Source organism: Callithrix jacchus, chromosome 2, assembly GCF_049354715.1.
Source record: "Callithrix jacchus isolate 240 chromosome 2, calJac240_pri, whole genome shotgun sequence".
Taxonomy (NCBI): Eukaryota; Metazoa; Chordata; class Mammalia; order Primates; family Cebidae; genus Callithrix; species Callithrix jacchus.
The window spans coordinates 20,021,543-20,034,925 of NC_133503.1; the positions used below are offsets into that span (position 1 = coordinate 20,021,543).

Here is a 13,383-nt window from a genome sequence, read left to right on the forward strand (position 1 = left end):
TTTCTTGATCGGCTCTGTTGTAAATCCTGTGAAATTAGGCGCAACATCCGGACACAGTTTTCTCCAGCAGGAACTTGTTGTTTTGGGCTTGATGGCTTTCACAGCTTTTCCTGTAACAATGATGGCATCTTCGATGGTGTAATCCTTCCAGACTTTCTTCATCTTCTATCAGGGTTCTCTTGTATAGCCTTGACAATCTTTTCTCAAGAGGACTGTGTATAATGGGCATTAAAGTCCTTATGAGCCTCTGATCTAGAGGCTGGATTAGAGATGTGCTTGGGGGCAAGTAGATCACTTTGATGCCTTCAGTGCTAAACTCGGGGTTCTAGATAACCAAGGGGCATTCTCCAATATCAAAAGAACTTTGAAAGGCAGTCCCTTAGAGGCAAGATACTTCCTGACTTCAGGGACAAAGAATCGATAGAACTAATCCAGAAAAACAGTTCTCATTGTCTAAGCCTTCTTGTTGTACAAGCAAATACTGGCAGCTGGTGTTTAACATTTCCCTCCAAGGCTTGGAGGTTAGCAACTTTATAGGTAAGGGCAGTCCTGATGATAGGCCTGACTGCATTTGCACAAAACAGTAGAGTTAGCCTCTCCTTTCCTGCCTTAAATCCTGATGCTTGCTTCTTTTCCTTACTAATCAATGTTCTTTGTGGCTTTTTCCCCCCGGAACAGGGTACTTTCATCCAAATTAAAAATCTGCTCAGGCAGATACTCCTTCTCCTCCATGATTTTGTTAATGGCATCTGATAACTTGTCTGCTGTCTCTTGGTCGACAGAAGCTCCTCCTGTTATCTCGACATTTTTTAAGCCAAACCTCTCTCTAAAATTATCAAACCGTCTTTGCTGGCATTAAATCCTTCTGCTTTAGATCCTTCCCCTTTCTTTTGCTTTAAGTTGTCATATAATGACTTCATTTTTCATGACTCATTTTAGAGTCTATGGGTATGTCTTTCTTATAGCAATCTTCATGGCAATGCACCCGCCTAACAGGTGCATTTTCAATATGAGCTAAAAAGGTATTTAACCAAAAGTGCAAGGTGCTGTTGGCTCAGCAGCAGCTACAGCTTCATAAATTTTTTTCTTTTCTTTTCTTTCTTTTTTTTTTTACCATGGTCTTTATGCTGAATTCATTCATCTTAACATGATGGGCAACCGCAGCTGCGGACCTCAATCTATGGTACATATCAAGAAATTCAACTTTTTTCTCTGCTTCTTGAAAACACTTCCAGCATCACTGGCGTCACTTTGTGTGGGTTTCATAATGTTATTCAAGGTTTGCTGTATCACACTAAACATGATGAAAAACGTTTCACCATGGGAACCAGGAGATACCACATTTTACTCTGGTATCCAATTAACTGGAGAGATGAATTGCCCACTCAGAGATCATTAGCGTCACACAGCACTTGAGGTAGATACTGGCAACACTTGAGCTCACCACAGTAGCAACAAGAGATGGCCACAGGCCATTACGGGGGTGGTGGCTCACACCTATAATCCCAGCATTTTGGGAGGCCAAGACGGAAGGATCACATGAGGTCAGGAGTTCGAGACCAGCTTGGTCAACATGGTGGAACCCTGTCTGTACTTAAAAATACAAAACTTAGTCAGTTGTGGAGGTGCACACCTGTAATTCCAGCACTTTGGGAGGGTGAGGCATGAGGGTCATCTGAGATCAGGAGTTTGGGACCAACCTGGCCAACATGGTGAAACCCCATCTCTACCAAAAACACAAAAATTAGCCAGGTATGGGGCCACACGCCTGTAATCTCAGCTACTTGAGAGGCTGAGGCATGAGAATCACTTGAACCCGGGAGGCTGAGGTGGCAGAGAGCCAAGATCATGCCACTGCACTCTAGCCTAGGCGACAGAGTGAGACTCTGTCTCAAAAAAAAAAGAGAGATGGCCATAAAATCACTGTAGTATAGTATGGACTACAGTTAATTTTCTGCATTTATGATTTAATATTGCATTATGTTTGCTTACACTGCTCCTAGCTGAAAGGCACAGTAGAGAGTTTGTGTCTGTGTGTAAGTTTTGATAAATTTTAACTTTTTATCATAGATTTGTGTATATTTTATGGTTGTAAATGATCAAATAATGTCTATATATTGTGTGCATTCATGACACATCTTTTTCTTAATTGTTTTGCTAATTCTAGGCTATGAGATTCATCTGTAAGGTTTTTCAAATTGTTGTAAATCTCCAAAAACTTTTCCAATATATCTATTGAAAAACATCTGTGTGTAAGTGGACCCACGCAGTTCAAACCCATGTAGTTCAAGAGTCAATTGTAGATTCTCGTTCCTTACCCTCTAAGTTGACCTCCCCTGCCCACCCCTCTACATCCATGTAGAGCTACCATGAAGCTTCTAGTTCCTTTTCATTTTCTCAAAGACTGATTTTAAGTAGAAGTTTCCATAAGCGGAGATAAGTGACACAAACACCATTTGCTTTGCTTTTCTGTCCTTCTGAAAGTATTTTTCCATTTAAGACTACATTTGATCTCTACAGCCATTTGAAGAGGGCAGTAAGGGTGAAGAGGGGGTCTCACTTGACAGAGGAGGGCAGTGATACACAGAGAGATTAACTCACACACGCCTGGGGGTGTAGAGCTACCTAACACAAGTGAGATTAGCACTTAAGTCTTTTTTCGAGTTCTACTTTCTTCCTAGGGATCACACTGAAATTCAAACCATATTTAAAAATTATGTAATCCCAGCATTTTGGGAGGCTGAGGCGGGTGGATCACCTGAAGTCAGGAATTCAAGGCCAGGCTGGCCAACATGGCAAAACTCCATCTCTACTAAAAATACCAAAAAAAAAAAAAATTAGCTGGGCGTGGTGGTGAGCACCTGTAATCCCAGCTACTTGGGAGGCTGAGGCAGAATTGAACCTGGGAGGTGGAGGTTGCAGTGAGCTGAGATTACGCCATTGCATTCTAGTCTGAGTGACGGAGACTCTGTCTCAAAAAAAAAAAAAAAAACAGAATTAGAATTAGAATCCCATTTTTGAGCATTTATTATATACCAGACTCTGCTTAGTGTGTTATATTAAAATTCCATTTAATCGTCACAAGAACCTAGGGGATATACTGTTTTGTTTTAAGACAGTGTTTTGCTCTGTTGCCGAGGCTGGAATGTAGCTGCATCATCTTGGCTCACTGCAACATTTACCTCCCGGGCTCAAGCTATTCTCATGCCTCAGCCTCCCACATAGCTGGGATTATGGGCATGAGCCACCACACCCAGCTAATTCTTTGTATTTTTAGTAGAGACTAGGTTTTGTTATACTGGCCAGTCCGCTCTCAAACTCCTGGCCTCAAGTGATCCACCTGCCTTGGCCTCCCAAAGTACTGGGATTACAGGTGTGAACCATTGCAACTGGCTGAAATAGGTAAAATTATTATCAACTCAATGTTACAGATGAGAAGTATAGGGCTCAGTAAATTAGAGAAATGACCCATAGTCCCACAATTATTAAGTACCAGAATGGGGGCTTGAAGCCATACCTAACTGTCCCCAAGTTCCAATGCTCCCAAGCATTCTGTGGGACTGATTACAGGGCCACTTACACTACCCTCCAAGAATACAGCAGCACTGATCCACTGTACTTCAGTTACATTGTTGCATTCCAAATCCAGTTCAGAATATGCTCAGTCCTCCTTATCAGCTCTCATCTAAGATTATTGTAAATGGTATTTGTTTAAATAAAGATGAAATGTTATTTGCTATCAAGTTATGTGTAAAAGATCTGACCTTCAAGAGAGGCCAGGTCTTCAGAAGTTGTGGGAAATGAGAGAAATATAGCAGGGAATAGAGGGTATGCATTTCCATGCCGCCCGGGACAGAGCTGCAATGATGGAACCACATGCAGTCCTTAAGTTTCTATCTGTAAAATAACAGGGGTTACTTCTTGGAATTTTGTGAAGATAAAATGAGTCCATCCATATAACATCCTTAACATAGAGGCTCGCCTCAAAGAAATCTTTAGAAAGTGTTCGTTTCAAATATATGCCTTAACATATAGATGCCTCTTTACTTCAGAATACAAAGAAAGAGATAGGCAACCCAGTTTCCTAAGGAAAGACTTGTGGTCTGGGTCTGGCCTGACTTGGCCAACGCTTCCGCTTTCTGGGCCTCTGTTCCTTGATCTACAAAATGAGGCAATTTTGAGCAAAAGTGGTCAGGTTCTGTCTACAGAATGGCCAATGTAAATTATGTAACTGACCATCAAGTTTTTCTTTTCCTGCCATCCACATAAATGCTCAGAACCCAATGTGTTCGCAAGCTCGTAGCACGAGCCGGGACTGCTTTCATTGTTTTGTTCTCTGTCTCATCTTTGCACCCTTTTCCGTCCTTTTTAAAAATTTCTTGCAGATTTTTAATTTTTTAATGTAATGTATTCCTATAACTTACATTTAATGTTTTTGGAATAAGGTAGCATATCAGTAAACACATGGACTTAGCTCGGAAGGGGGAAAATGAGGCTGTATGAGATTGTGGTAAAAAGCATGGGTTTGACTTCACTACCTTGGGCAAATGATTAAACCTTAGTTGCCTCAGTTACAAAAATGGGAAAAATGATTTTCCTCAGAAAAATTGTGAAAAATTAAGTGAGGTAATGAACTTGGTAAATGTTAGCTATTATTATTATTATTTATGTTTTCCTTTCGTGCCTCTTCCAGATACTTCATTACTGGTGTCTATGAAGCAGGGTCTGCTGATAGTTTTAAAATAGAGATCTCGATACGCTAAGTAACTTGAAGCTTTTCTAAAACTCAAGGCAATGTTGCCCCATGGACAACACGTGCGCCACAGCTTTGCAAATAGCAAAGCAATTCTGACTGATAACCTCTACCATTTCATTGCTGATGGCACAGCGTGGGGTTGGATGTGAAAGAAATCTGAAGGCACTAGACAGACAGCTACACATGACAATGGCAAAGTTTAAAATTTTCACTTATGGGTGTTCATTCCATCCATTTTTACTGAACTCCTGTTAAGTACCAGGCTCTGGTGGTTCAGCGGGAAAGCAAGACAGACATATCCCTGCTCCCTTAGATGTTATGGTCTCATGGTGGAATACAGGCAAGTGTATTGACAATTACAACACAGAATAATAAGTCGGGTGATAGAGGGAGCCCAGGCAGCTAAGGGCACATAGACAACTCATCTCAAGCTAACCCAGACACGTAGGAATCTTGGAGGAAGTGACATCTAAAGGCATAACAGTAGGTGAACAGAACTTCATCAGGTAAACTGGGAAAAACTGTGGAATGTGGGGGGAATAGGGGGACAGAAAGAGCGATTCAAGAAACCCTGCATGTACAAATGTCAAGCACAACAGAGAACACAGCAAGTTTGAGGAACTAAAAGCTGTTCCTTTTAGCTGGAGAGCAGCAAGCTTGTTCACATGGAGAGAGAGCTGCCAGCTCTTAAAGACCCTCCCAGGCCACCGAAGAGAGTATGCACTTCATTCAGAGGGTGGTGGGGAGCTAGGGAAGCACTTTAAGCCTGGGAGGGGCATGCGCTTCTTTCTAACTCATGTAATTTTCCACATTCAGAGGGAAGTTAGAGCGCATCCAACCTACTGCATTTAATAGGTGGGGAGACAGGGGTGAAACTCCTTGCCTAACATCATTCTTCTGTTAGTTGCAAAACAAGGACCAACAGGCAAGCCTCTGGATTTCCAACACAGTGGCTTCAAAAGACCACACTGCTCTCCTTTATACGCAAATAAAACTCAGAGGTCAGGGAGTTATTTTTGCCTAAGATCTAACCAAATATATATGTAATGGTCTTTTCTGTTTTCAGGCAACTTGTTCCTGAAGGCGAAAAGACAGGGAAGGAACAACAGGGAGAAATGCATCTCCCGAAAACTACAACGTCTGAAATAATATGCCCCCTAGAATGAAAATCTGACTTATTGGGATTCTCATTGTTAATATTTGTAATCACTAACACTTGAAATCCCAAGGATCATGGTGGAAAACGAAACATTTTTTAAAAAGGAAACCTTGGTTGTGTTTTTATTTTATTTCTTTTTTTGCCAATCAGTTTGAGCTTATGAGGTTGCTCAGGTTAGCCTTGAACTGATGACCTCGCCTTCGCGAGCGCCATGACCTCCGGCGGGAGCCACTTTGGACCCCCTTGGTTGTGTTTTTAAACCCATTCTCCACAAACACCCCCACAGCTTTTCACACAGCACCAGGGACAGAAATGTATGTATATATATGTCATTTTTTTTTCTGATACAGCAATTTGAATTGGAATTAGTGACAAGATCAAACCATAAGGAATCATGGATTCTGAGAACTTGGGACATAAGGTAAGATCAGTAAGGGCAAGCAAAGGCTTCCATAAATCCTTTGCTAGGGCTTGAATAATGAGGCTTCTCCATAAATCACCCTTATTAGGAATAGCTGAATGATTAAGTATACATTTGTGGGCCCTAGGAAACCATTCCTTATGTCTACCTACACTCCACAATGTCTCAAATGCTTTCAAATTATGTACCCGGTAAGGTACAAAGGGCAACTGTTACTCCCTGTGTTGCAGATACGGAGACCTCTGTGGAGCAGAATGGTGAAGTGACTTGCTCAGGGGTCTCAAGGTTAGAATTTGGGGCAGCCTGACTTCTGCCTGGTCTGAAGGCCTACCAAGCTGCATCTCAGTGAGAACTGTTTCTCTCTTTTTCTTTCGTTTCCTTTTCCTTTCTTTTTTCTCTTTCTTTACTTTTTTTTCTTTTCTTTCACCTGCCAAGGCTGCATCTCAATGAGAATTGTTTCTTTCTTTTCCTCTTTGTTTTTTCTTTTATTTACTTATTTATTTATTTTGAGACAGAGTCTCACTCTCTTGCCTAGGCCGTAGTCCAGCAGTCGGATCATAGTTCACTGCAGCCTCAATCTCCCAGTCTCAAGCAATCCTCCCTGAGTAGCTGGGACCACAGGTGCATGTCCTCACACCCATTTTTTTTTTTTTTTTTAATTTTTAGAGATGAGTTCTCGTTGAGTTACCCAGGCTGGTCTCCATTTCCTGAGCTCAAGCGATCCTCCGGTCTCAGTCTCTGAAAGTGTTGGTATTACAGGTGTGAGCCACCGAAGGTCAGATAATTGTTTCTTTAAAGAGCCGGAAACGGCAGATAAACCTTGAAGAGAAAGGTTCCTGTTCTCTCAGTGCTTCCTGTCACCTATTTGTCCGTTAGGCAATTCTTCCAGAATGAAGTTGAGGCAGGCCCCTGTTAAAGAGATGGCAGCTTCAGGGACTCTTCTCCAGCCAACTGGAAGGAAGCGGAAGAAGTTATTCTTGAGCAAAGGAGTCTCATCAGGGAGCAGGCTCAACTGATGGAAGGTCCCTTCCCCTAGCCCCAGTTGCATCTTCTGTCACTTCATCCTGCTTCTTCTCACAGCAATATGGGCTGTAACTGGACATCTGCTAGGTTAATTTACACCCGTCTCTCCCGGCAGGTGATAAACCTCAAGGGGGCAGGGACCATGTCTTTTATACACCAGTGCACACCCAGGTCCTGGCACGATCCTTGGAACAGAATAGGCAATCAATAAAGATTGTGTTGATAAACCAGCACTTGGAAATCATGTGAGGCCAATGAGATCCGAACGCGGCGAAGCTCTCGTCCTCGGGTAGCTGCAGGTGTGGTTCCGGGTGATGGAGGCCGTGGAAGAAGCCCTCCCTCCCTTTCCCGCCCCCAGGGCAGGAAGCCTGGGTGCTGAGCAGTCCTCCGAGCCCGAGTTGCAGGTCCCGGGTGCGCCGGCGGTACAGCGCACAGCGCGGATAACGGCAAGCCGCAGCCATTTCCTGCCCTTTGTGTGACAGCCGCAGCCGCGAAGGGGCGGGCACCGGGCGGGGGCGGAGCCGGGGCGGGGCCGAGCGCGGCGCAGCGGAGCGGGGCAGAGCATCCTGCGCCCAGGCGCGGGGCCCTGCGGTAGCTTCGGGCCCCTCCCCTGGACCGCGCTGCAGAGCCAGGTAAGCGGCGCTCGCAGGCCTCGGGCCGGGCACTGGGACCGGGATGCTGCCGAGGACTGGGATGAGGCCGTGAGGATGCGCGAGGGGCCGCCCCCTCTCCCGGCCCCCGGGGGACGCTCGGCGCTGCGCCCTGGCTAGCGCGAGGCCGGGCCTCAGGCCCCAAGCGGCCCCTTTCCCCGTCGGGCCCACCGTGCGTCCCGCGGTCCGGACCCTCTGGCCGGGAGGCGCGGACGCATCGCGGAGCTCCGGCGCGGCGGCTGGGGAGCCGCAGCAGCAGGTGCGCGGCCTGGGCCGGAGCCGCCAGCCCGGGAGGAGGCGGTGCTAATCTCAGGGACCAGAGACACCTGCAGCGGCCCCGAGCCCGGCGGTGGGGACATCCTCGGGTCCAGGTACTTCGGGGCGCTGGCCCCCGCCTCTGCCGCCGAGACCACCGTCACCTCCCCCAGGGCCAGCGAGAGCCGCCTGGGCCCGCCTGGCAGCCGCCTCGGGCACACAGAACGTGTGATGGGTGGGGCGAGGGGCGCAGCGGCGATGTTTGGGGGCGGAGTGCTTTGATGCGGGAGGAGCAGGTCAGACCCGCTTGGAAGCTTTCTGGCTTACACTAGCATCGCTCTCCCGGCTGGCTGCGGGGAGGGTGGAGGTGGGGGAAGGGGATGAGTGGGCTGACTCCTCCGGGAAAAGGTTGTTTTTGTGTGTGTGTGTGTGTGTGTGTGTGTGTGCTCTGAAGAACCAGGAAGATGCCTACCTGTCTGTTGTGGCGTCTGCTTTTCGGGACAGCGCTACCCCTCACCCCAAAGAAAAGCCCACCTATGTGCAAAAGAAGAGGAGGAGGTGCTCTCTGCTTGGGGATGGGGGCAGGTAGCCTGCCCCACAGAAGCATGGCTCTCTATACCCAGAACCCAGCTAGAAACGACACTGACAGCCCCGGTGCCTCCCCAGCCCAGGGAATCTGACTTTGACTTCTGCTTGCCTACTTTCCCCAGCGCAGTGGAACCACTCACCATGGCTGATGAGCCGTCAGCTGCCCTTCCAGCTAGGCCAAGAATGGGACAAGGATCTTTTTCTGCTAGTTCCTGGGTGCCTGTGCCCTCAGCATGGGCAGGGAGACGGCGGCAGTCCTGCAGGCAGGAGAGCCAAATCAGGAGAGTGTCGGTTCCTGTGTTCCCATTTTCTACCTCCTGTCTGTGTCCCAGTTAGGTCAGTGGGTCTCACCTTACTGTTGGATACAGGCTGTGCCAGCAACCTGGGGCTCTCAGATCTTAGAGGGCAAAAATCTAGGTCCATATCTATGGGCAGGCCTGTGAAGGCCTTGGGGGTTGTTTTCTCCACCATTAGACCCTCTCCGTGGCCCTCCTTGTGGCCTCCCACCTCCACTTCCATGCGGTGTCCTGCCCTTCCCCCATTCTCCAGTGTCAGAAATTGTTTTCAAGAAAGGAGCCAATTACTGTGTTTATCTTGAAGAGCTAAATACCGAAGAAGTTTGATTCGGAACAGGTGCTTTACAAGTCATTTGACCGGAAGAGAAACAGGATGGAGGCATTTTAATGGGAAACAATTAGAAAATACTTGCTGTCACTAATGGAATTTCAAACAGTGGGCCTGGAATTGGAGGTGGGGAGCTGGGTAGTTCCTTTGGGAACAGGTCCCTGAAATGACAATATCTAGCAGCTGTCAGCTCTGTAATTGGCAAGGGCAGCTTTGGCCCTGCGGGCAGGAATGTTGTAAGGGTGTGTGTGCATGCGTGTGTGTGAGTGCGTGTTTAACTGGTCAGGGGTTACTGCCACCAGAAGGCATTTGTTGAGCACCCAGTGTCCACTTTCAGGATGTGAAACTTGGGTACACAGAGTTACTCGTTGGCATTGGCTCCCCTTTGCCAAGGCAATGATTAGACCTCAAGAAGAGAGTGTTATTGCTTACAAAGCCAGTGCCTCTAGCTAGTCCTACACACTGAGCCTCTGGCTGGGGCATTAGCTCTTTGCTCACTAAGCCTCTTTATTATATTTCCTGGCCAGTTCTGACCGGTTCTGTAGGCACCCAAGCCTGCCTTGTTCAGTCCCTGCTGGAAAATGAAAAAGGAAAAACTTGCTTAGGCATTAAGCCAAGAGTCACATGTACAGCCCAGTGGGGATGGAGAGTTTTGCTTAAATCAAACGCTGGCCCAGGGAAGAAAGTAGACATGAATTCAAAAACTGGTAAGGCCCCAGGAGAACACTCTCCGATGTTCAGTGGGCCTCTGCTGCTGTCATTGACCAGAAAGCTGAATGAAGTGACGAAAAGGTAACAAGCTAATTAACAGGAACAGCACTCCTGGGAAACAGTACAGGGGGCCCCAGTGCCCCCATTTAAGGATAGGACTACACTCTCATCCTGGTTCTTTTGACCACTGTTGGTCCCAGGGGTCCACCAAGAGTGTGACAAAATGGCCTTTTGTAGCCTGCATGTGGCCACCATAAAAATGAGTCTTATTTCTTTACTGGCAAGAATTAATTACTCACTTGTAGTTGACGAAGCCAGACATCAGTCACCTCATTGGAGTCTTTATGAAAGGCCTTTGGTCTTGTCATTCTGAGGAGCAAAGCCATGCCTAAGGTCCAGAGGATGGCCCCTGCATCAGTAATGAGATGCTGGGAAGAGGGGAGCAGGCTGCTGCCTTCTAGACAGTGAATGGGGATGGGGGACCCACTGTGGTGGGAGAGGCACTAGAATATCTCTGGATGCTCTTACTGCCTGTGGAGAGCATGAAGTGCCAGGCAGAATGCCTAGCACATAGTAAGTACTATCTTTTTTTTGAGACAGTCTAGCTCTGTCACCCAGGCTGGAGTGCAGTGGCAAGATTTTGGCTCACTGCAACCTCCACCTCCTGGGTTCAAGTGATTATCCTGCTTCAGCCTTCTGAGTAGCTGGCATTGCAGGCACACACCACCACACCCAGCTAATTTTTGTATTTTTTTTTTTTAGTAGAGATGGGGTTTCACCATGTTGGTCAGGGTGGTCTCGACCTCCTGACCTTGTGATTTGCCCACCTCAGCTTCCCAAAGTGTTGGGATTACAGGCATGAGCCATCACATCCAGTTGTTTTTGTTTTGTTTTTAATGGCTAAGAGGTTTCTGTGTTGCTGAGGCTGGCCTCAAATGCCTACTCACCTCCTTATGTGCCAGGACAACTGGCCTGAGCCACCACAGCTCCTCATATTTATATATTTCTTGTTATCATGTATTAATTACATAGTCATTAAGAATTTGGCTCATGTATGTAATCAACCCCTGGCTCTTACCAGCAGCTGTCCCTCCAGGGCTTTCCTGAATTTTGCTTTTTTGAGGGTGGTGGGTCTCTGTGACCAGTAAACCCAGCCCCAAGTTTACCTGCCAAAGGAAGGGAAAGCTAAGAGTGATAAGGGGTGAAGCGAAGGGCTTCAGGTGGGAAGTGCTCTTAAGTAGCACAAGGGTGGTGGGTAGAACTTGAGTAGGCAGGGAGAAGGGGGAGGGAGTAAGCCAAGCAGAAGCCCAGGGCCATTCTCACATTTCAACACACACAGTTGAGGAAGGACCACTTTAGCATTTTGCAACCATCCAGAAATGTTGAGGGCATGCTTTGCTTCCAGGGCAGACAGCAGCACAGTGAGCATCGGACACAGATTTTATCCCTGACGTGCTGTGTGCCTTTAAGCCAGCCACTACCTCTCTAACGTTAAAAATTGAGCAATGGAAGGCAGCCTGCCCAGCTCTTACCTGCCTGTCATCATGGAAGCCTGTGAATGAGAGAATGTCTGTGAATCCCTGTCTGAGAAAAAAAAGACCATTGAATTAAGGAGACTTCTGAATGTGTGACTCTTTTGGCTAAATGCCCTCCATTCCTTAAGGAACAGTTTATTAATTATATATTGTGTGTCAATTTAAGATGGATCTGTGGCCTCTCTGTACTGTCGAGCCAATGGGAAGCTGAAAGGCACTTTGTGATTCACAGAATCTGTCAAGGCCCCTGGATGGCCTTATCTGTACAAAGACACTTCAGAATTCAGTCAGTGGGTGGGGGACGCCTCCCAGGATGCAAAGAGCTTCACTCTTGGCTTTCTAGCCATGGTCTTTATCTAAGGGCTGTGTGTGATGTACCTCAAAGAAGAGCCATTTAAGCCATACTTCTTGGGCCCTGGCAACAGAGGGTGCAAATTCCTGAAAGAAAGTGTTTTGAGAAGGCAGAGCTTGCAGGGATCATTCTGGTTGCGTGGCCTTTTGATAGACTTAGGGCAACTCAGAAACAGGCAGTGAGAGAGGAAAGTAAAGAGGACCTTCTGGCGAGATGCCTGGGAAAGATCCGGTGACGACCTCATCAGTAGGCCTTTTGATTCTGTTTGCGTCATTATTTGGTCACGGTAGAGCAGGGATTCTCAGGCTTTCATCTCTAGGTAAAACAGAGGTGTGTTTAGTCTGTCCATGTTCTATAGTCTGTTTTCTAAGTAAGGCAGGAGGTGAGGTCCTCTGCAGGAAATAAAGGTGGTAGACTGGTTAGGAAACTTCAGGAGACTTAGGGGGTTGGACCAGTTGCCTCTGTGGGTGGAATAAGAAATCAGCTGGGGAAGAATGAGAGAATTGTCTAACTTCACTGAAGGCCCGGCTAAGATCAAAGAGAGTTTGCAGGGCTGACCCTTGGAGAAGACGTGCAATAACTCTTAAGGAATATCTGAGTAGTATTTTTGATTTATGCTTTTAAAATGTGATGTTTTAAGATTTATTTATTTATTTATTTTTGAGGTGGAGTTTCGCTCTTGTTACCCAGGCTGGAGTGCAATGGCGCGATCTCAGCTCACCGCAAACTCCACTTCCTGGGTTCAAGCAATTCTCCTGCCTCAGCCTCCTGAGTAGCTGGGATTACAGGCACGCACCACCATGCCCAGCTAATTTTTGTATTTTTAGTAGAGACGGGGTTTCACCATGTTGACCAGGATGGTCTCGATCTCTTGACCTCGTGATCCACCTGCCTCGGCCTCCCAAGTGCTGGGATTATAGGCGTAAGCCACTGTGCCCAGCCTGTTTTAAGATTTATTTTGGCAAGATACGAATGGTGAGAGAAGAATTCAGACCTAGAGGTCAGCCCTCTACCTTCAAGTCTGTTATACTTCCATATGGGAGAGAGAGGACGTGCTTCTTAGGGTTTGAAGTTTAGGTTTGCGACAGAAGGATTTTCTAAAGAAGTCTCCTCAGATTGTTATAGTAATAAGGCAGACTTAGATACAGGATCTTAGAGAAGCATGATATTTTAACTTTCTGTTAATTTTTTTAAACGAGAGGAGTCTTGGTCAATGGCTCATGCATTCAACAAATCATTCCTGAAGTATTAATAAGCAAGTAAATCCCGATGTGTCTACGTCTGTGCTTGTTGCTATGGGTCAAACACA

At 46.7% G+C, this 13,383-nt stretch overlaps 1 protein-coding gene across 8 annotated transcripts in view; it reads left to right on the forward strand.

Annotated features, from left to right (window-relative positions):
• The first annotated feature begins 7,917 nt into the window (after positions 1 to 7,917).
• Positions 7,918 to 13,383, forward strand: part of CYFIP2 (cytoplasmic FMR1 interacting protein 2) — a 140,203-nt gene continuing 134,737 nt past the window's right edge. For 4 of the 8 annotated variants that reach the window (XM_035283382.3, XM_078358596.1, XM_078358598.1 and 1 more), the window contains exon 1: positions 7,918 to 8,380. The gene's annotated coding sequence lies outside the window, so the exon portion shown is untranslated. The remainder of the gene's footprint in view (positions 8,381 to 13,383) is intronic. The other 4 variants (XM_035283381.3, XM_035283384.3, XM_054249104.2 and 1 more) reach the window with 1 other exon arrangement.